Below are 22452 nucleotides of genomic sequence, written 5' to 3'. Positions count from 1 at the left end.
AATAGGTCCATGTGTAATAATTCTAGAGGTCTAGAGGTAGAGACACATTTTATGGATTTAAATGAGTTTCTAGATTGTTTGCCAAATTGACATGCTTCACATATTTTATTCTTTTCAAATTTTAATTTTGGCAAGCCTATCACGGAATCTCTTTTAACTAGTTTAGTTATTGTGTCCATGCTTGCATGACCTAACTTACGGTGCCATAACCAACTAGCATCATTATCCTTAGTTTCATTAACAACTAAACATTGGTTATGTTTGGCAAGATCTTCAAGGTCTACAACATACACATTCCCACGTCTAATTCCTTTAAAAACTAAACTATTGTCATTTGGATTTGTTATAATGCATAGTGATGGTTTAAACATAACATCATACCCTTTATCACATAATTGACTAATGCTTAATAGGTTATGCTTAAGACCATCAACATATCTAACATTATCAATAAAAGTAGAAGGGGTAATTTGAACTTTACCAATACCAATGATGTGACCTTGGTTGTTGTCTCCAAAAGTCACAGCACCTCCCTTCTTAGCTTCAAGGGTGAAAAATTGATCCTTGTCACCCGTCATGTGTCTTGAGCAGCCACTATCCAAGTACCAGCAATTTTTGTTGACCTTGGCTGCAAGACACTCCTACACAAGCAGATCATATAATCTTAGGTACCCAAGTTTTCTTGGGTCCTTCATGGTTAGTCATATTGGTTCCTTTTGGAACCCATACCCTTTTAATTTTTCTTTTAGTTTTCCCTTTCCTATAGTCACATACATTTGCCTTATGTCCTACAGTTCCACAACAAAAGCAGATTACTTTCTTAGTTTTGCTTTTTCCAGCTTTAACAAAGAAGTTACTAAGAAGTTTTTGTTTATTTTTTGGATTATACCCTAAACCTGCTCTATTAAATACTGCTCGTTGACTATTTAGTATCATGTTCAATTTTTCAGAACTATATGTAAACTTTTCTACCAAAGGTTTGTACTTTTCAAGTTCTTTAGTTAGAGTTTGTTTTTCGGTTTTTAGAATGTTTAAATCTTTTATGAGTTTCTCGTTTAAGTTTTGTTTATTGTTTTTAAGTTCTGAAATTTCCTTAGTTAATTTTTCATTATCTTTACTCAAGGTATTAGTCTTTTGAGTTAAGAGTTGATTGCTTGTCTTAAGTTCTAAATTTTCTTTGATAAGAACATCTTTATCCTTAACTAATGAATCATACTTACGGATATAAGTTTGGTTAGTTACTTTTAGTTCTTTGTTTTTAGCATTTATAGCCTTATATTCAATCATTAGTTCATTAAAAGCATCATAAAGCTCATCAAAAGTAAAATCTAAAGGCGATTCGGACGTTACCTCATTTTCATTGGCCATGAAGCAGAAATTGGCCTTTTCCTCTTGTTCCTCATCCGATGAAGAGGATCATGAGTCAGAGTCGGATAGTGTTGTGACAAGAGCCTTCTTCTTCTTGTACTTGCTCCCCTTCTTCAGTAAAGGGCACTCAGCTCTTATGTGACCCGGCTTCTTGCACTCGTAACACCCAATCCCCTCATTTTCCCTTTCCTTACCTTTGTCCTTGCGGTAGGAATTTGAGGGGCCTCTCCTTGGATGATAGGACTTCTTGTGGTTGATGAATTTTCTGAATTTGCGCACAAGAAGAGCCTCACCATCATCTCCCTCAAGCTCTTCTTCTTCACTACTGCTGCTGCAAGACAAGTCTTTATTAGATGATGTAGATTTAAGAGCTATTACATTTTTCTTATGGGAGGACTCTTCTTCGCTGTGCTGCTTCATTGTGAGCTCGTGAGTCATTAGGGATCCAAGGAGCTCTTCAAGTGGAAGCTTGTTCAAGTCTTTAGCTTCTTGGATTGCCATCACCTTGGCTTCCCATGACCTTGGTAGACAGCGAAGAATTTTCCTGACAAGCTCACTGTTAGTATAGTTCTTGCCAAGGCTTTTTAGGCCATTGACAATGTCAGTAAACCTAGTGAACATGCATGTGATTGTTTCATTAGAATCCATTTTAAATAATTCATACTTATGAACCAATATATTTATTTTGGATTCTTTGACTTGATTCGTGCCCTCATGGGTCACTTCAAGTCTGTCCCAAATCTCTTTTGCAGAATTGCAAGTAGAGACCCTATTGAATTCATTTCTATCTAAGGCACAATAAAGCACATTCATAGCTTTAGAATTTAGTTGTGCCTTTCTCATGTCATGTTCATCCCAATCCTTTTCTAGTTTGGGTACCGTGACACCCTCTACATATATGGATGGGATGTATGGCCCATTTACTACAATGGTCCACATCTCATAGTCTTGGGCTTGGATGAATATTCTCATCCTAGCCTTCCAATATGAGTAGTCGGATCCATTAAAGAATGGGGGTCTTTGGGTGGACTGACCCTCAATGTGGGAAGATCCAAATGGGGTTGTCATTTTGATCTTTGACTCTTAGAGTAGAAGAGTTTAGGCTCTGATACCACTTGTTGCCCAGATAGACAACCCAAGAGGGGGGGTGAATTGGGTTTTAAAATAATTTAGCTATTTAAAACGTTGTGGATGACTAATTAAAACTATTGCAAGTTGTTTAATTAATTGCTATGTGCTGTAAGTGATATGAGGTAAGAGAAAGAGAGACAATCAATCACAAACACCAAGTTTTATAGTGGTTCGGAGCTAACCCTTGCTCCTACGTCCACTCTCCAAGTCTCACTTGGGAATTCACTATAACCCTTTGGATTACAGCCGGTTGTTTTCCAAGCTCACAACCAAACTTGTTGTTTTACGAGCTCACAACGAACTCGGTCGGTTTTTCCTGGCTCACCGACTAGAACCGCCCCGATTGTTTTCCCGGGATCACAATCGAACCCTTACACACGTTGGTTTTACACTCGGCTCACCAACCAACCTCAATACCCTTGATTCAATCCCCCGATTGAACCAAGTAAAGACCAGGTGAAAATAAAAGGTACAAACAGAAAACACAGCTTCTCAAAAAGCAGATAAATAACAATATAAACAGAAGAAAAGTTAGAAGCCCTCAAACACGTTTGAGTTGGAGTTGAGTGGGGCTTCTCGAACTTCGGGTCTCCTCTTGAATGTGTGGTCGACTTGAATGCAGGAGGAGGCTTCTTTAATTGCTGGGAAGAGGAAGTTGGATGGAGTTAATGCCGCTCTTTCCTCTTTTCGCTGAAGAACAGGTTGCAGAGATTGAATGCTTGATTACTTTGAGTGGAATAGTTGTTCTCTACTTTGCTACAGTCCTCTGTGGCTATTTAAACCAACCCCCACGGAAACTAGCCGTTAGAGACCTTTTTCTGCCCGTTCTGCACACTCTGCACAGCCTGACAATATGTCCGTTGGTGGGTTGGAGTCGACTCGCGCGATCAGGAGTCGACTCGGCTGTAGCGGGAGTCGACTCATGCTTTTCTGGAGTCGACTCGGCAACTGTTTCGGATTTGAATTAAAGTAGCCTCTTCGACTGGGAGTCGACTCGTCTTGACCCGGAGTCGACTCGCCAACTTCTGGAGCTGACTTGGCATTTTCGGAGTCGGCTCATCCCATGAAGTCCACGGAGTCAATTTTCAACTTGGCCAACTCGAGTCGACTCGACTGTCCTGGGAGTCGACTCGGCGCTCAGAGCCCGAACTCCCGATCTTCTGTCTTTTGGCTCGTCCAGTCTTGGAGTCGACTCGAACTTCCCCGGAGTCGACTCGGCTCTCAGTTTCCGAAACTAAGTCTTCTGCCCTTTTGGTGTACCGCTGCCTTGGAGTCGACTCGAGCTTTCTAGGAGTCGACTCGGCTCTCAGACACAGCAGATTGGTCTTCTGTCTTCTTTGGGGTCGCGGTGTCTAGGAGTCGACTCGCGTATTGCGGGAGTCGACTCGAATCTCAGAGTCCGAAAAACGTTCTCTGACTTTTTCCTTGTGTTCCTCTGAGAGTCGACTCTCACTTTCTTTGGAGTCGACTTGCCAACCATCGAAGTCGACTCGCGTTCCACTGGAGTCGACTCGAATCTCAGACCCGAAAACTGCTCTCTGACTTTTCTGCCTGTGACTCCTAGGAGTCGACTCATACTACCCTGGAGTCGACTCGGTGAACATCGGAGTCGACTCGCGCAGTTCAGGAGTCGACTCGCTGACAGGTTTTGAGTTGATGCTTTCTGTTCGTCTGTCTGTTCTCAGTCGGAGTCGACTCGTACTGATCCGGAGTCGACTCGAGCTCGTGCCAGTGAACTAGATACGCTTGGAGTCGACTCGTGATACTCTGGAGTCGACTCGAGTCTCAGACTTTGGTTCAAGCTGACTTCTTAACTTATCCAAAATATTATGAACCAAGTCTAGAGACACTTAGACAAGATTTTCACTGAAATACTTAATTGAATTCATTAGTAAACAAGAGATATACTCAAATGCTTTGAGCTCATCAAAATCAAATAGGGTTTTAATCAATCACTCCACACTGCTCAACATATACATGTCATATATCTGTAATTTTTAGCTATTTACAAATTTTACAGTTTCTAGACCTCTTTGTTATGAAAGTAGATATGAAAGTAGATATAAAAATTGACTTGAAAGTGATTAAATTTGTACAATAATACCTTATTTTAGGAATAATTTTTTGGGGGGAGGGAGAAGGGGTGGGGAAGCATCTGACAGGGAAAACAGAAAGGGTGAGGGAGAGGCTTTTGACCGAGATTGGGAGGAATTGAGATATTCTTATCAGTTATCAATCTTCCATGTTGTTTATCAAGATGGTATAGCTATACATAATGAAAAACATTTAACTTTTTTGTTCTGTTTTTTGTTTCTCAATTAACATCGACTCTGAATACCTCAGACTCCTTAGCTTCTCTATTTCTCGCTCTTCTCCGACCGATAAAGCTCAACTATCTCAACTTCCCACCATCATACCATTTAGTCCTTTTGACTTTTGACTTTTGACATATCGAAAGTCAATGAAAGAACTTGTAACTTTTCTTTTGAAAATGAATATGAAAAAAACTCTTTAAATAAGTTCAGTCTAACATGTTCTACTAATTTCTAAATCAATGTTGCCTGCACCTCACATTATGAATTTCTAATCAACAGCCCTTCACTATATGAAGGATACAAAATGCTCCAGAACTTCTGAATGAGGTGATGATACTTAATATATATGATTCTATAGGAAAGTTGGTCTTGTGTACATAAAAGTGACAATAAACTCTAGGAGTGCTTAAATAACAAACTTTTTTGTGCCAAGTACTTATATCAAATAGAACTCCGTAGTAAAGATAAGTAGATATGGAAATGTTGCAAGATTAGGAGATTGGTATGTCCATATTTTAAGTTTTTTGATGTGCCTGATACTTGGACACTTGGGACACTTATGACCCTCCTTGACACTTCATACCATTAAATCATGATGTCATCATCATTATGAGCCTACTTTTGACACCAAGGTTTACCGAACTAGTACAGAGATCCGTGCTGGTCGGCTACCGGTTTGGTACGGTACCAGTTCGGTATGCGGTGAACCGGGCAATTCACCCTAATTCAATAGACCATGATTCAAGCCTCTTAAAGAGGTGGTGGGCTTCGAACCGGTTCGAACCGGCCAAACCGCCTAGTTTGGGGCGGTTTGGAGCGGTTTAGGGCGATTTTTTTTTTGGGGGGGGATTTCAAAATTTAGGACCGAACCGATTCGGTTTCCCATCGGTTCGGTACGGGGTCAACCGGATGGTTCGGTCCGGTTTGGCATATCTTGTTTGACACTACTATATGAAAGTTATTTATTCTAACATATTTATTAGAAATTTTTTTATTAGTTTTGTGAATAGAAGAAGCAGTGGGTCCACCTTATTATTTTTTGTTCCTATTTACACAAACATATATAAGCTATAGGTGTGTCACCATATGATTCTTAAGAGTTCCCTTGTCGAATTCTCTGGACACTTGGACACTTAAATGCTTGTCTCACGTGTCTGAGTAACATTGAAAGAAACTAACAAGATGCAGTTCATATCAAGACAATTATATTGAAAGACTAAGGAAACAAGGAAAATGATGAAAGAAGAGAGATACAAGAAAGAAAACAATCATAATAAAGTAGAACACATTAACAAACATGGATGAAAAACTTAAAATGAAAGCACTCAGTAAATAAAAGGATTTGGAAGGAGGTTCTAGTGAACCTTGGAAGTGTCTCCAAAAGTTGACTAAGTAATCTTTTTGGTGTGTAGGCAGTTTATAGGTAGGATATCATATTCAATGGCTCGGATCCTTGTCGTCAGACCTTTGTCTTCGGTTTCACTATCGAATCCAACTTCAGATCTGGTCATCCGAAACCTAGTTTACCTCTCTCTCACTCACTAGACTTTATATATATCATTGACAATCATGCTTAGAGAACTCGTGAAATTTATGACTTGTAGCAATGACTTGGCCTAGTTTATCGGACACATGTGTTGGTTATGCTTTTTTTTTTTTGTAACCTGAGAAAATTATATCATCATTTTTAAATTAGAAGTTGAAAATTCTAAGATTCTGGTCCAAATATGAAAAATCGATAACAGATAAATAAAAAAAGAAAGGACTAACTATCTTGTGACAACCTCCTGCCTATTTTTCAAATTTAGGGTTACAAAGGTATACTGCTTAGGTGAAGGGAGGGAGAGAAGGTTTTTGTAATAAATAAAACTAACTAATGCAAATGCCTGTTGAACTCAATGCAACAATATGGGTCTCTGTGTTTGATCTAATATGGAGAGTTTGTTTTGCATGTATTATTGTATTATAATGTTTAGTGTGGTGGTTGCTAAGCTATGTATCTCATTCTTGTATTCTTGCATGTATTATTGTATTTTTGTTGTACAGTTTCCATAGCACCTATCAATTTAGGGAACCAAGTGCTCATGGTCGACAATTCCTCTCCAACCTTAGCAAATTTAGGGAGCAACTGATGCATCCAGGATCTTGTCAGAAATGTTCACCAAACAGGACATGGCAGTTTACCTCAAGTTTAAAAGGCCAAGGTGAAATTACGCATAGGCTACTCTCAAGGAATGTTTGCAGCAGGGGCATTTGTACAACCAATAATACCTTGGACCATTGTCTGCTAGATTGGTATTACACATCTTGGCCTCTACATCCAGTAGACAACTCTAATGACTTGGCTCCATCACCCATTGAAGCTACACCTGGGCCAAGCCAAGATATAATGAACCGGCGAGAAGCTGAATTTGATGAGGAAGATAAAAGCTGGGGTCTTCCCTTCTTCGATAGAATACAGAGTCACTTAGAGGTTCCATCTTCCAGCCCTTTCCTCAGCAATGATGTCCTTCAGCAAAGGGATCCAGAAAATCACGCTGTTAAACATTGGTGGGCCCACTCCATCTCTCCGTCATCCGGGCCCCAAGCTAGTTTTCTTGAGCCTCCAAGCTTTGGTCATCACAATTTCAGTCGTCAGAGTGATGATTTGTCAGAGAGAAGTATGGAGGAGCAAGGGAGCAATGACAGAGGCAATGGTGACTGGAGGAACCTCCGCATGATTTCCAGGACAATGTTCATGGATGACTCCGATAAAGATGAAGAGTTTGATCTCCATTTTGCTGATGACACCCGAAAGAATGAAGAATCGAACCGCCAAGTAACAGATGTCTTTGGTGGTCCATTAATAAGTCTTCCTGTAAGGATAATACCGAGGAGCAATGATCCAGTTTAATGGAACACACAAAGATGTGTAACTATTGCTTTGCGGCCCAATATTAGACACACTCTTAATCTTCAAAGGAAAAAGTATAAGGGCTAGTGTGGAGGCTGATGTGCATTAACTGTTGTGGGAGATTGGCGGTATTCTTTTGTACATAGATTCATTACTCTAAACACAGTTTTTGATTGTTTTTCTACCTGGATATAGGAAGCCCACATCTCCCAATCTAGAAGAAAACTGTTCTAAATGTATAACAACTGAAATTATACTCCATTATACTACAATTCTTTCAGAACTTGTGTTGATAGCCTTTCGGTACTCCACACTCATGCTAACAGGGAAAGCATAACGGAGGATTAAATCTGCAGCCGTAACTAGCTGGTTGGATTAGCTAGTCACTTGAGCAGCTGAAACAATGCGTAGTTGACTATAATTGTGGTTTGGCCCCTGTACTTTGATCATCCCTAACTTTATATTTTGAGATGGATTAGATTGCTTCTCCGGAGAGGAAAGTACTGCCGCTGTTTCTAGGACCGACCGATGCCTCACCTGCACAGGTACCTATGTAGTGTAGTGTCGGTCGCACATTCATAATAGCATTCGGACTCATGTGCCTTCCAAAACCAAAGGAGTTCCCTTGCTCGCTCCTGCTGCATACGATTAGGCAGCCTTGCGGCGGCAAAAGGAAGGTTGGTTACTTGTGTGAATGTGACTAGAGGTGAATCATTCAGGGGCTAATACAATTCTACAACCCAGTCTCCTCATCAGAAAGAAAGCTACTGAACTCTTCAACCAGAACTTAGAAGTTTTCTCTTCAATCTTGATCAGATATTTCAAGTCCTTACTTTTCTGTTTTGCCCTCCTTTTCTGTTTTAAGCTACTTAACAATGTCATTGTTTTTTTGTAATCACTGTAATTTCCTTTCCTTTGTCCTGCTAGATGGAGGTTTAGGCAGCCTGAGGAATCAATATTGGAGCCCATTTCAGATCAATTATAAAAATTGGAAAATGGAAATCATTTGCAGTTTAAATATATTCCAGACACTTGGTGATTCTAATAAGCCGACAAGATTATGTAAACTAACAAGGAGTTTTTCCAACCACCATGTCATAAGGCTCAATAAATTCTTTGCTTTGAAGTAAGTCCTAGAAATTGGTTTAGAAAATAAAACAAAACATTTCCATAATCCTATTGCAACAGATTCTCAATCTGGACCGTCCGATCCCAGCAGAAAAGCATTGCAGAATCCAACGGTCATGCCTCACGAATCACGAGATTCTCTAAGCAGTGGTCCCCATCCGTGCGTCCCACCGGATCAGGAGTGGGACCCTCCTGCTCTTACCGCCGGAAAGCTTGCGGTTTCACTTCTACGACTACGAGCCATGTTAACCGCGTTCCCGTTTCCCTTTCGGAAGCTTCAGATGCACATGACTGCATAAAATATTTCATGCGAACTCCAGATCTGCCGTCCTTGGTTGCCACGTAAGGAACAGATCTTTTGTTTGCATATAAATTTCTATGCGCGTAGTGAAGCGAGCGGTGGGTCGCTGGGAGAGCGCGGCCTGCCACCGGCGCGGGGGGGAAGGAGCGGAGTGGTAATCCGGAAGTTTCTGCGAAGATCCATGTGCAATTAATTTGGGCGGCCGCGTGGCCGGTCTGAGGTCCCAGAGTAGTTCTAAATACACCCCCCCGATTGCTCAGGACACCCCCCAAAAATTAAAAAAAAATTAAATACTCTCTACACCCCCCCATTTGCTAAGGACACCCTTAAAAAATTGAAAAATCCTAAATTACCCTTCACCCTCCCCACCCCCTCACCTAAATTGCTCTCTACACCCCCCAAACCCCCCCCCAACCCCGCTCTTCCCCTCCAAAACTCCACTCCAGCCGGCTTCTCCCTTCACCCCAAAAAACTTCGCCTCAAGAACCTCAAGCACCTCGCCGGCGGCCAAACCCCCTCCGTCTCCCCCTTCTCCCTCGCCCAAAACCCCCCCGTTCCCCCTTCTCCCTCTCGTCGCCGGCATTCTCCCCTTCTCTCTCTCGTCGCCGGCATTCTCCCGGAACCACCTCCCCAGCCATCTCCCGAGCAACGAGCACCTCGCCGGCGCCTCCACGACCACGTCGAGGTAGCTCCCCGCCCCCCCGCCTCCAGTGCTCCGTTCGGCACTGGATCGCCGAACAGAAGGGTTCTGTTCGGCTGAACAGTGCCGAACAGAAGCCCTCTGTTCGGCAACACTCAACCGAACAGAAGCCTTCTGTTCGGCTGCACGGTGCCGAACAGAAGCCTTCTGTTCGGCTGCACGGTGCCGAACAGAATGGTTCTGTCCGGCTCTGAGCAGCCGAACAGAAGGCTTCTGTTCGGCTGCACAGAAGGCTTCTGTTCGGCACCGTGAAGCCGAACAGAAGCCTTCTGTTCGGCACTGTGCAGCCGAACAGAAGGGTTCTGGTGCGTGCCGTGCTGAATTTTGTGCCGAACATTTATGTATGCAATTGAATTATTTTCTTTGATATAGCCTAACATTGAATTTCTATATTTTCAGACATGGATCCCCGTCCCGCCAGAGTTAGACCTACGGCGTCAGCTAGGAGACGTCGTGCTAGGATTGCTTCTCCCGAGCCTGCTCATATGCCATCGGACTCTCCTGAGTCAGAGCATGATGATATGCCCGCTAGGGGCGAAGACGATGAGTCCGTTGGACCATGTCCAGGAGGTCCAGAGGATGAGTCCGTCCTGATCAGTTTCAGGACGCATATAGCAGCTTCCATCTGGAGGCAACAGGTATTGTTTATTTGTTATAGCATTATATTTTGTTTATTGATGTTTTATAAAGTAGTAGTAATTATACATTTATATTACAGGAACGAGCTCCACTAAAGTGCATGAACCATACTGCCAAGGTTGGTGAATGGAAGTGGTGGTCTTCAAACCAACCAAATACCAGGTTCAGAGCACTATTGAGGCAGTCGGGCCTCGTAGAGTTAGTACAGTGCTCTTATCGATTCATCGATAAGATTCTGATTTCGGGCTTCGTAGAGAGATGGCAGCCCGAGACGAACACCTTCCATATACCATTTGGCGAGATCACTATCACGTTGGATGATGTATCCGCCATTTTAGGGATTCCTGTCGCAGGTTCCTCAGTATCAGTTTCTCCTGAGAGGATGAGTGATCGGGATGCTGAGGAGCTACTTGTGGAGTTGTTGGGGGTGTCAGCTGGAGACGCGCGTCAGGAGGTACTGTCATCGCGCGGTCAGTCTGTGAGGATGGAGTGGCTGAGGACTCAGTTTCACTCTGTATCTGATAGAGACAGGCAGCAGAGGATAGAGTGTGCAGCACGAGCCTATTTGTTATTTTTGTTAGGCTGCACACTCTTTGCTGATAAGAGTGGGACCAGGGTGCCTATAGCGTATCTGTGTTTACTGCGGGATCTGGATAGGGTGAGCACATATGCCTGGGGTACAGCTGCCTTAGCATATTTGTATCGGCAGTTGGGGATTGCGTCGAGGTCATCAGTGAGACAGATCAGTGGTTATATGACGCTTCTGCAGGCATGGATTTATGAGCATTTTCCAGCACTCAGTCCTCACCTGTCGCTCGAGTATACTGATGCCAGTCCCCGCGTGCACCGCTGGATGCCCGGTACTCCATCCCGTACCACGATGGACCATTTAGTGGTTCTACGTGAGTCATTGGACCTTTTGAGCATCGATGAAGTACGTATCATATTACCATTTGCTTGTGTTTGTCAGTACATTTAATATGCGATATAGTATAAAACTGAAATGGACCTTTTGTTTTACAGGTTATTTGGGATCCCCATCATCGGCTTCGGGGAGATCGCCCATATATACCCGTCGCATTTTTTAGTGGCTCCATCAAGTGCCTTGATATCGTAGAACCCTATCATCCAGAAAGGGTTCTTAGACAGTTTGGTCGTATTCAGACCATCCCTCGAGCGCCACTAGCCCCTACGCGAGCCAACAGAGGTTCCACAGCAGGCTCGTACCGGATACATTACTCCTATATGGATCAGCTTTGGGAGCGGTGGGAGGACCACGTGCTGAGCCAGGCGAGCAGGAGCCACCCAGTTACCCGGCCATCAGACAGCGTACCGGGATACATGGAGTGGTATCTCCGTATCACGCACGTTGCAGTTCAGCCTCCTCATCTGCGCTCGAGTACTCATTCTGGAGCTAGGGGAGGTCATGATGATGCTGACATGCACCGGCGGCGTAATGCAGCTGCACTCGGTATCAGTACCGACATTGTACGGATGGGTCCCTCAGAGGCTACGTCACTAGGTGCCGGGCACCTATATGATGCTATTTCTCAGATGCATCAGGTACTTCTGGGTGATGAGCCTGGCCCGAGTACAGCACCCTCTCATTTGGATCCAGGACCCTCTCATTCGGACGTACAGCAGTACACGCGTCGACGATGGCGTCATAGGGATTGATGATGGAGCCTTTGTAATCTTTGTAAAGCCTTTGATATTAATGAAAAATATATATTTTTGGTACATTTACGTGTAATCTTTGTAAAGCCTGGCCCGTTCTATTTTACATAAATATAACAGTGCACATAACAATCAATCTAACAATGCGAAGACAGATATTTTTTGATTTATATTGATGATGGAGTTTCAAAAATTGTACATATATAAACAATCAATCTAACTCTACTGTCTTGCCTCCACCTCCCCCTGAGGAGATGGAGTCCCGTGGGGGGTTTGACCCTGAATCTGATACGACTGATGTTCTGCCTCCACCTCCCCCTGAGGTACCTCCAAATGTTGTTCCAATCAAAGCTGACCCTGGACAAAGTTCCCCTCCAAAAAAGGCAGCAAAGCCTAAGAGGGTGCCAGTGGCAAGACCTGGCCTTGCAAGGAGAGGGCAGCCGATTAACCTCTTAACCAAGAACATCACAGAGCCCTCTTTTCCAACAAATGTGTTAATCATCTGCTCAAGCTTGTCACCGTTAAGTTCTTGTACATCAGAAAGGTCTATTAGTTCCCCTGTTTGATTTGTTTACTCCCACCAGCTCTTAAGTATGTTTCTGTTTACATCTGAAATCTCAACGGAAACAACAGTCGTCATATGTATTCCCAGCTGATGATGGAGTTTCACAGTACATGACTCTAAGAGCCCCAAAAAATTTACAACTTTCAAAAATTGTACATATATAAATAATCAATCTAACTCTACTGTCTCGCTAATTATAACATTAGGTGAGATGCTCTCTTTGAACTGTTGAATCCGTGCTTCATATGAATTTTCCCATCCGGTAGCACAAGGAAGATGATATTTTCGCCAGTTGGTCGCTACTGGCGGAACGGGATGTCCCGGCAACAAGAACACCTTCAAAATTAGAAATAAGAAAATATTAATAGCTACAAAATTATAAATAAGCAAAATTAAATAAGCAAAATTAAATATTCGCAAGTGTTGTGAACGTAGTACCTCAACAAAATGATTTCCATTTACGAATCCGATAGCGATATCTTTGCGGGATAGAAGAGGTACTGGCACAGAACGGAGAGGTAGGAAGGTCAGACATTGTTGCAACGAGAGATGGTATAGGACAACATTATAGCAGGATGCTATAAGATGACCCATGTCCGGCATAGTCATCCATCTGTCATATGGTGGACAATCATCATAATATGATAATGCATGAGTGATCTCAGCAATCGTCCCTTCCACACCATATAATGTGCGATAGTGGTCCGAATGACATTGCAACTCTTGCAATAAATCCTTCCTAACACGCACCCAGTCATCTTCTCCAAATCCCAGTAAGTCAGCTATTGCCCTAAATCCGCAATTCCCATCAGCTTTTACATCCTTGATATGCTGGATGTATGGTCTCAAGGCAGAAGGAATAGCATCAATATAGATAATGGGCGTATGTGACTGGGCTCTAGTACGAAAAATCTGCAAATAATATCAAATGATAGAAAATATGTAACAATGGCAGAACATGTCCCGTATCGGCACATCTCGGCACGGCACATCCCGTATCGGCACATCTCGGCACGGCACATCCCGTATCGGCACATCTCGGCACGGCACGTCCCGACATGTCCCGTATCGGCACATCTCGGCACGGCACGTCCCGACATGTCCCGTATCGGCACATGACATACCGGCACGGCACGGACCGTCCCGTAGACGTTGTGATACCTATTGTAAGGAAATAAATATTTGGTACTTACCTTTTGCTTGGGCCGTCTCTTTTGAATCTGAGTAGATGGATTGCGGATGGTAACTTTCTCAACACCAGGTGAATAACTATCCTGTCCAGATAGAACCAACTCAAACGCAGACGGGTCACGTCGAGTAGACGTATCAACCTTCAGTGAAGCGCGCCCACGTGAACCGGTCTTCCGTTTTGCAGGCTCTAAAAGAGGTGTACTATCTGGACTTGCAATCTCTCGTAACTTCTTGATCATCTGCAATTGAGAAGCCCCATCTAACTTCTTGAATCGTAGCGCAATCAAATCTAACTCTGCATCACAACTCAACTGAATTGGCTGCACGGGGGGGGTAGGCAGAATATCAAGTTTCCTCCAATGAGGATCTATGCAGTCGAGAGGAATGGGCCGACCTTCCACCCTGTACCGCGCAATCTGGTGAGCACATGGTATACCATGTGTGCATCGAATAGCGCACCCACAATTTGAATCATCAAACCCAACTGAATTGGCTCGTTTCGATTGGGCGAGGACATGATTTAACGCACTTATAGATATGGAACCTCGCAACTCTTTGAATTCAGCTGGCTTGAAGTTGTGCTGCACTACCAATAAACTCTTCTCCAATGAGGCTTTAACAGAGCTGTGCTGCAACTCAATCAATCCATGTATTCTAGTCCAAGATGACTCGAAACTTCCTTGGCTTGATCCAAGCTGCTTTTTGAGCTTTGCATGTGCACTCTCGACCCTAGTAAACAAATGAAAGTTAGATATAAGAATTGAGGCAAATTAAATTTAAATGAGTCTTTATTTGTGATACCTATTTGTCGTCACATTTCCGTAGTGCCTGCATGTATCAGTCCACGCCGCAACAAATCTTTCCTTGTATTTGCTCAGCCAAGTATCTGACACATACTGTAGTGCATCTGGATAGGTACCGAACTCTCTCTGTAGTGCACTCCAGCGATCATTATACTCGTCTTCCGTGGAGGACAGCACTAGTACATTCCAACTCATAATAAATTTATCCCATTTCTCCTTCAATTCGAAAATTTTTTTGTACTTGGCCAAAACATTCCTACTAATATGCCATCTACATAATAAATGTCTAGCAGTAGGAAATACTCTATGAATTGCATTCATCAAAGCCAAGTCTCTATCTGTAACAATCAACTCAGGCAAAACATCATCAGCTATGACACTGCGCAATCTCTCTAATGCCCAAGTATAGCTTTCTTCCCCCTCAGAATTTAAGTATACAAAAGCAACTGAAAATGTCATGTCAGTAGATGTCACCCCCACAATCTCTAAGAGCGGAAGACGATACCTATTCGTCTTGTACGTGCAATCCATTATCAACACACGGGGAAATGCACGGAACAAATCAATGCTGCCAGGGTGTGCCCAAAATAAGTCATGCACAACATCCGTATTAGTACAATTCCTATGCCACTCAATATATTTAGCCTCTGATAATTTACCTAATAGATGTTGCATTTCAGACCTCCCGGCTTTCTCTGCAACCTTAAACCGTTGACGTACATTGTAGATAGTCTTGATAGTCGTAACATTGAGGGCATCTCTTTCCTTCAATGTGGATAATATGTCCTTTGGACGAACCAAACTCTTCGACATATCCACTAACAATTCCGTCTCCTGCTCAGATAATCTCCCTGCATATGAGTGCCCCTCCAGATTCTCTGCAGCGGGATGATTGTGCACTCCACATACGACCAGTAATATCCAATCATCCGCAGTATCCAATTTCTTTCCTCTTAATGCAAAAGGGCATCCACACTTCTTTGTCCCACAGGCAGTCTTTATTCGCTTTTCTTTTGTGGTTCGGTACGTCCCACCCCTCTCACAACCTAACGTAATTCTGGGTTTCTTAGAAATGGTACCTGCATCGGATGATTTGATTACAACAACAAAACCATTTCGCCTCCCAGCTTCACGACACCAATTACACAAGTCCTCTCTACTCTTGAAGATCTATACATTAAACAATTTATGTAAGTACACAGTTGTAAAAATAGCTCGCTAAACTAATACAAAATTGCACAATATATTATAATACCTCGTAAGTTGTAAATTCGCTTGTGTAATCCAGTACAAATTCTGATCCAATTATACTAGATTCGGTTGTAGCATAGCCCTACATATAAAATAATTTATCATCAAGAATTAATGAATCAGAGGATCTGTTCGGCACAAAATTCAGCACGGCACGCGATTTGGCACGAGAAGGCTTCTGTTCGGCTGCAGAGTGCCGAACAGAAGCCTTCTGTTCGGCTGCAGTGTGCCGGACAGAAGCCTTATGTTCGGCACTGTGCAGCCGAACAGAAGCCTTCTGTTCGGTAGAGCGTTGCCGAACAGAAGGCTTCTGTTCGGCACTATGCAGCCGAACAGAAGCCTTTTGTTCGGCGATCCAGTGCCGAACGGAGCACGAACCGTGAAAAAAAAAAACTTTCGAAACAAGGTGGAACACGTACCTTTGCGGCCGATTCTTCGTCCCAAATCACTAGTTGCTTGTCCATGCTTCGAATGGGGCTTAAATCTCCTTCAAAGATCGCCTAAACGATGTAAATGGATCGAGGGGTTTAAGGGGGGTTTGAGGGGTGGTTTTTTTTTTCCTTTTCAAAACGAAACGGAGGAGGAGATGGAGGAGGAGGAAGGGGGGTGTACTGAGAAAATTTCAAGGGCAATATGGTAATTACACTAAAGGTTAGTTTGGATATTTTTTTTTTTGGTTTTTGGGGGGTGTCCTGAGCAATCGGGGGGGTGTATTTAGAACTACCCGAGGTCCCAGGGTGGTTCTATATACACCCCCCCTATTGCTCGGGTGGTTCTATATACACCCCCCCTATTGCTCAGGACACCCCCCAAAAATTAAAAAAAAATTAAATACTCTCTACACCCCCCCATTTGCTAAGGACACCCCTAAAAAATTAAAAATTTCTAAATTACCCCCCACCCTCCCCACCCCCTCACCTAAATTGCTCTCTACACCCCCCAAACCCCCCCCCACCCCGCTCTTCCCCTCCAAAACACCCGCCGGCTTCTCCCTTTCGCCCAAAAAACCTCGCCTCAAGCACCTCGCCGGCGGCCAAACCCCCTCCGTCTCCCCCTTCTCCCTCTCGTCGCCGGTCGGTGCAGTGCACCTCGCCAACGCCCAAAACCCCCCCGTTCCCCCTTCTTCCTCTCGTCGCCGGCATTCTCCCGATCTCCGACCACCTCGCCGGCTTCTCCCGGAACCACCTCCTCGGCCATCTCCCGAGCAACGAGCACCTCGCCGGCGCCTCCACGACCACCTCGAGGTAGCTCCCCCCCCCCCCCCCCCGCCTCCCCTTTTGTTCGGCACTGGATCGCCGAACAAAAGGTTTCGGTTCGGCTGAACAGTGCCGAACAGAAGCCTTCTGTTTGGCTGCACAGTGCCGAACAGAAGGCTTCTGTCCGGCACTGTGCAGCCGAACAGAAGGGTTCTGTCCGGCTCTGTGCAGCCGAACAGAAGCCTTCTGTTCGGCACTGTGCAGCCGAACAGAAGGCTTCTGGTGCCAAATCGCGTGCCGTGCTGAATTATTTTCTTTGATATAGCCTAACATTGAATTTCTATATTTTCAGACATGGATCCCGGTCCCGCCAGAGTTAGACCTACGGCGTCAGCTAGGAGACGTCGTGCTAGGATTGCTTCTCCCGAGCCTGCTTATATGCCATCGCCCTCTCCTGAGTCAGAGCATGATGATATGCCCGCTAGGGGCGAAGACGATGAGTCCGTTGGACCATGTCCAGGAGGTCCAGAGGATGAGTCCGTCCTGATCAGTTTCAGGACGCATATAGCAGCTTCCATCTGGAGGCAACAGGTATTGTTTATTTGTTATAGCATTATATTTTGTTTATTGATGTTTTATAAAGTAGTAGTAATTATACATTTATATTACAGGAACGGGCTCCACTAAAGTGCATGAACCATACTGCCAAGGTTGGTGAATGGAAGTGGTGGTCTTCAAACCAACCAAATACCAGGTTCAAAGCACTATTGAGGCAGTCGGGCCTCATAGAGTTAGTACAGTGCTCTTATCGATTCATCGATAAGATTCTGATTTCGGGCTTCGTAGAGAGATGGCAGCCCGAGACGAACACCTTCCATATACCATTTGGCGAGATCACTATCACGTTGGATGATGTATCCGCCATTTTAGGGATTCCTGTCACAGGTGCCTCAGTAGCAGTTTCTCCTGAGAGGATGAGTGATCGGGATGCTGAGGAGCTACTTGTGGAGTTGTTGGGGGTGTCAGCTGGAGACGCGCGTCAGGAGGTACTGTCATCGCGCGGTCAGTCTGTGAGGATGGAGTGGCTGAGGACTCAGTTTCACTCTGTATCTGATAGAGACAGCCAGCAGAGGATAGAGTGTGCAGCACGAGCCTATTTGTTATTTTTGTTAGGCTGCACACTCTTTGCTGATAAGAGTGGGACCAGGGTGCCTATAGCGTATCTGTGTTTACTGCGGGATCTGGATAGGGTGAGCACATATGCCTGGGGTACAGCTGCCTTAGCATATTTGTATCGGCAGTTGGGGATTGCGTCGAGGTCATCAGTGAGACAGATCAGTGGTTATATGACGCTTCTGCAGGCATGGATTTATGAGCATTTTCCAGCACTCAGTCCTCACCCGTCGCTCGAGTATACTGATGCCAGTCCCCGCGTGCACCGCTGGATGCCCGGTACTCCATCCCGTACCACGATGGACCATTTAGTGGTTCTACGTGAGTCATTGGACCTTTTGAGCATCGATGAGGTACGTATCATATTACCATTTGCTTGTGTTTGTCAGTACTTTTAATATGCGATATAGTATAAAACTGAAATGGACCTTTTGTTTTGCAGGTTATTTGGGATCCCCATCATCGGCTTCGGGGAGATCGCCCATATATTGATATCGCATTTTTTAGTGGCTCCATCAAGTGCCTTGATATCGTAGAACCCTATCATCCAGAAAGGGTTCTTAGACAGTTTGGTCGTATTCAGACCATCCCTCGAGCGCCACTAGCCCCTACGCGAGCCAACAGAGGTTCCACAGCAGGCTCGTACCGGATACATTACTCCTATATGGATCAGCTTTGGGAGCGGTGGGAGGACCACGTGCTGAGCCAGGCGAGCAGGAGCCACCCAGTTACCCGGCCATCAGACAGCGTACCGGGATACATGGAGTGGTATCTCCGTATCACGCACGTTGCAGTTCAGCCTCCTCATCTGCGCTCGAGTACTCATTCTGGAGCTAGGGGAGGTCATGATGATGCTGACATGCACCGGCGGCGTAATGCAGATGCACTCGGTATCAGTACCGACATTGTACGGATGGGTCCCTCAGAGTCTACGTCACTAGGTGCCGGGCACCTATTTCATGCTATTTGTCAGATGCATCAGTTACTTCTGGGTGATGAGCCTGGCCCGAGTACAGCACCCTCTCATTCGGATCCAGCACCCTCTCATTCGGACGTACAGCAGTACACGCGTCGACGACGGCGTCATAGGAATTGATGATGGAGCCTTTGTAATCTTTGTAAAGCCTTTGATATTAATGAAAAATATATATTTTTGGTACATTTACGTGTAATATTTGTAAAGCCTGGCTCGTTCTATTTTACACAAATATAACAGTGCACATAACAATCAATCTAACAATGCGAAGACAGATATTTTTTGATTTATATTGATGATGGAGTTTCACAGTACATGACTCTAAGAGCCCAAAAAAATTTACAACTTTCAAAAATTGTACATATATAAACAATCAATCTAACTCTGCAATGCAAGTTAAGGTTCAAAGAGAACATCCTCATGATCTTTCAACATTTTAAATACATAGCTAACATAACTGTTGCTTATCAGAAAATCCGCCTCAATCATCAAAGGCAAACATTTAAAAGATGCTCTACCACCCCCTTAATTTCTCACTCCCCCAAATAAAGCGCGCAGCCTATTTGCGCTTCGCTCACCTGACCAAGAACATCACAGAGCCCTCTTTTCCAACAAAAGAAATGATAATGCCTGCTCAAAAACAAGAAAGTGAGATGGTGCAATCAGAAGTTCTTCCCCATGATACACTTCACAAGGTCTAAGATGCGAAAATAATCATAAAAAAGAGATGAATGTTTACCCTCCAGCCCATCACGACTATAGCGGTTGCTACCTGAAAGATTATTACATGGACTTCCACCAATAACCAGATCAAACCCACCAAATGTGTTAATCATCTGCTCAAGCTTGTCACCGTTAAGTTCTTGTACATCAGAAAGGTCTATTAGTTCCCCTGTTTGATTTGTTTGCTCCCACCAGCTCTTAAGTATGTTTCTGTTTACATCTATTAGAACCAATTCAAACGCAGACGGGTCACGTCGAGTAGACGTATCAACCTTCATTGAAGCGCGCCCACGTGAACCGGTCTTCCGTTTTGCAGGCTCTAAAAGAGGTGTACTATCTGGACTTGCAATCTCTCGTAACTTCTTGATCATCTGCAATTGAGAAGCCCCATCTAACTTCTTGAATCGTAGCGCAATCAAATCTAACTCTGCATCACAACTCAACTGAATTGGCTGCACGGGGGGGTAGGCAGAATATCAAGTTTCCTCCAATGAGGATCTATGCAGTCGAGAGGAATGGGCCGACCTTCCACCCTGTACCGCGCAATCTGGTAAGCACATGGTATACCATGTGTGCGTCGAATAGCGCACCCACAATTTGAATCATCAAACCCAACTGAATTGGCTCGTTTCGATTGGGCGAGGACATGATTTAACGCACTTATAGATATGAAACCTCGCAACTCTTTGAATTCAGCTGGCTTGAAGTTGTGCTGCACTACCAATAAACTCTTCTCCAATGAGGCTTTAACGGAGCTGTGCTGCAACTCAATCAATCCATGTATTCTAGTCCAAGATGACTCGAAACTTCCTTGGCTTGATCCAAGCAGCTTTTTGAGCTTTGCATGTGCACTCTCGACCCTAGTAAACAAATGAAAGTTAGATATAACAATTGAGGCAAATTAAAATTAAATGAGTCTTTATTTGTGATACCTATTTGTCGTCACATTTCCGTAGTGCCTGCATGTATCCGTCCACGCCGCAACAAATCTTTTCTTGTATTTGCTCAGCCAAGTATCTGACACATACTGTAGTGCATCTGGATAGGTACCGAACTCTCTCTGCAGTGCACTCCAGCGATCATTATACTCGTCTTCCGTGGAGGACAGCACTAGTACATTCCAACTCATAATAAATTTATTCCATTTCTCCTTCAATTCGAAAAATTTTTTGCACTTGGCCAAAACATTCCTACTAATATGCCATCTACATAATAAATGTCTAGCAGTAGGAAATACTCTATGAATTGCATTCATCAAAGCCAAGTCTCTATCTGTAACAATCAACTCAGGCAAAACATCATCAGCTATGACACTGCGCAATCTCTCTAATGCCCAAGTATAGCTTTCTTCCCGCTCAGAATTTAAGTATACAAAAGCAATTGAAAATGTCATGTCAGTAGATGTCACCCCCACAATCTCTAAGAGCGGAAGACGATACCTATTCGTCTTGTACGTGCAATCCATTATCAACACACGGGGAAATGCACGGAACAAATCAATGCTGCCAGGGTGTGCCCAAAATAAGTCATGCACAACATCCGTATTAGTACAATTCCTATGCCACTCAATATATTTAGCCTCTGATAATTTACCTAATAGATGTTGCATTTCAGACCTCCCGGCTTTCTCTACAACCTTAAACCGTTGACGTACATTGTAGATAGTCTTGATAGTCGTAACATTGAGGGCATCTCTTTCCTTCAATGTGGATAATATGTCCTTTGGACGAACCAAACTCTTCGACATATCCACTAACAATTCCGTCTCCTGCTCAGATAATCTCCCTGCATATGAGTGCTCCTCCAGATTCTCTGCAGCGGGATGATTGTGCACTCCACATACGACCAGTAATATCCAATCATCCGCAGTATCCAATTTCTTTCCTCTTAATGCAAAAGGGCATCCACACTTCTTTGTCCCACAGGCAGTCTTTATTCGCTTTTCTTTTTTGGTTCGGTACGTCCCACCCTCTCACAACTTAACGTAATTCTGGGTTTCTTAGAAATGGTACCTGCATCGGATGATTTGATTACAACAACAAAACCATGTCGCCTCCCAGCTTCACGACACCAATTACACAAGTCCTCTCTACTCTTGAAGATCTATACATTAAACAATTTATGTAAGTACACAGTTGTAAAAATAGCTCGCTAAACTAATACAAAATTGCACAATACATTATAATACCTGGTAAGTTGTAAATTCGCTTGTGTAATCCAGTACAAATTCTGATCCAATTATACTCGATTCGGTTGTAGCATAGCCCTACATATAAAATAATTTATCACCAAGAATTAATGAATCAGAGGATCTGTTCGGCACAAAATTCAGCACGGCACGTGATTTGGCACCAGAAGGCTTCTGTTCGGCTGCACAGTGCCGGACAGAAGGCTTCTGTTCGGCTGCACAGTGCCGAACAGA

At 43.9% G+C, this 22452-nt stretch overlaps 1 long non-coding RNA gene and 1 pseudogene across 1 annotated transcript; one reads left to right on the top strand and one right to left on the bottom strand.

Moving 5' to 3' along the window:
- Positions 1-7989, top strand: part of LOC103723281 — a 28827-nt pseudogene extending 20838 nt beyond the window's left edge.
- An 11714-nt stretch (positions 7990-19703) lies between these two features.
- Positions 19704-20249, bottom strand: LOC113462291. The gene is made up of 2 exons (XR_003384453.2): positions 20047-20249; positions 19704-19937 (listed from the first exon to the last, which is right to left on the bottom strand). It is a non-coding gene; the product is annotated as an uncharacterized LOC113462291 (long non-coding RNA).
- Between the last annotated feature and the right edge of the window lie 2203 nt (positions 20250-22452).

Source organism: Phoenix dactylifera, chromosome 5 (assembly GCF_009389715.1).
Source record: "Phoenix dactylifera cultivar Barhee BC4 chromosome 5, palm_55x_up_171113_PBpolish2nd_filt_p, whole genome shotgun sequence".
Taxonomy (NCBI): domain Eukaryota; kingdom Viridiplantae; phylum Streptophyta; class Magnoliopsida; order Arecales; family Arecaceae; genus Phoenix; species Phoenix dactylifera.
Note: the sequence above shows the minus strand (reverse complement) of the source record. Positions and strands in the feature narration are given on the sequence as shown.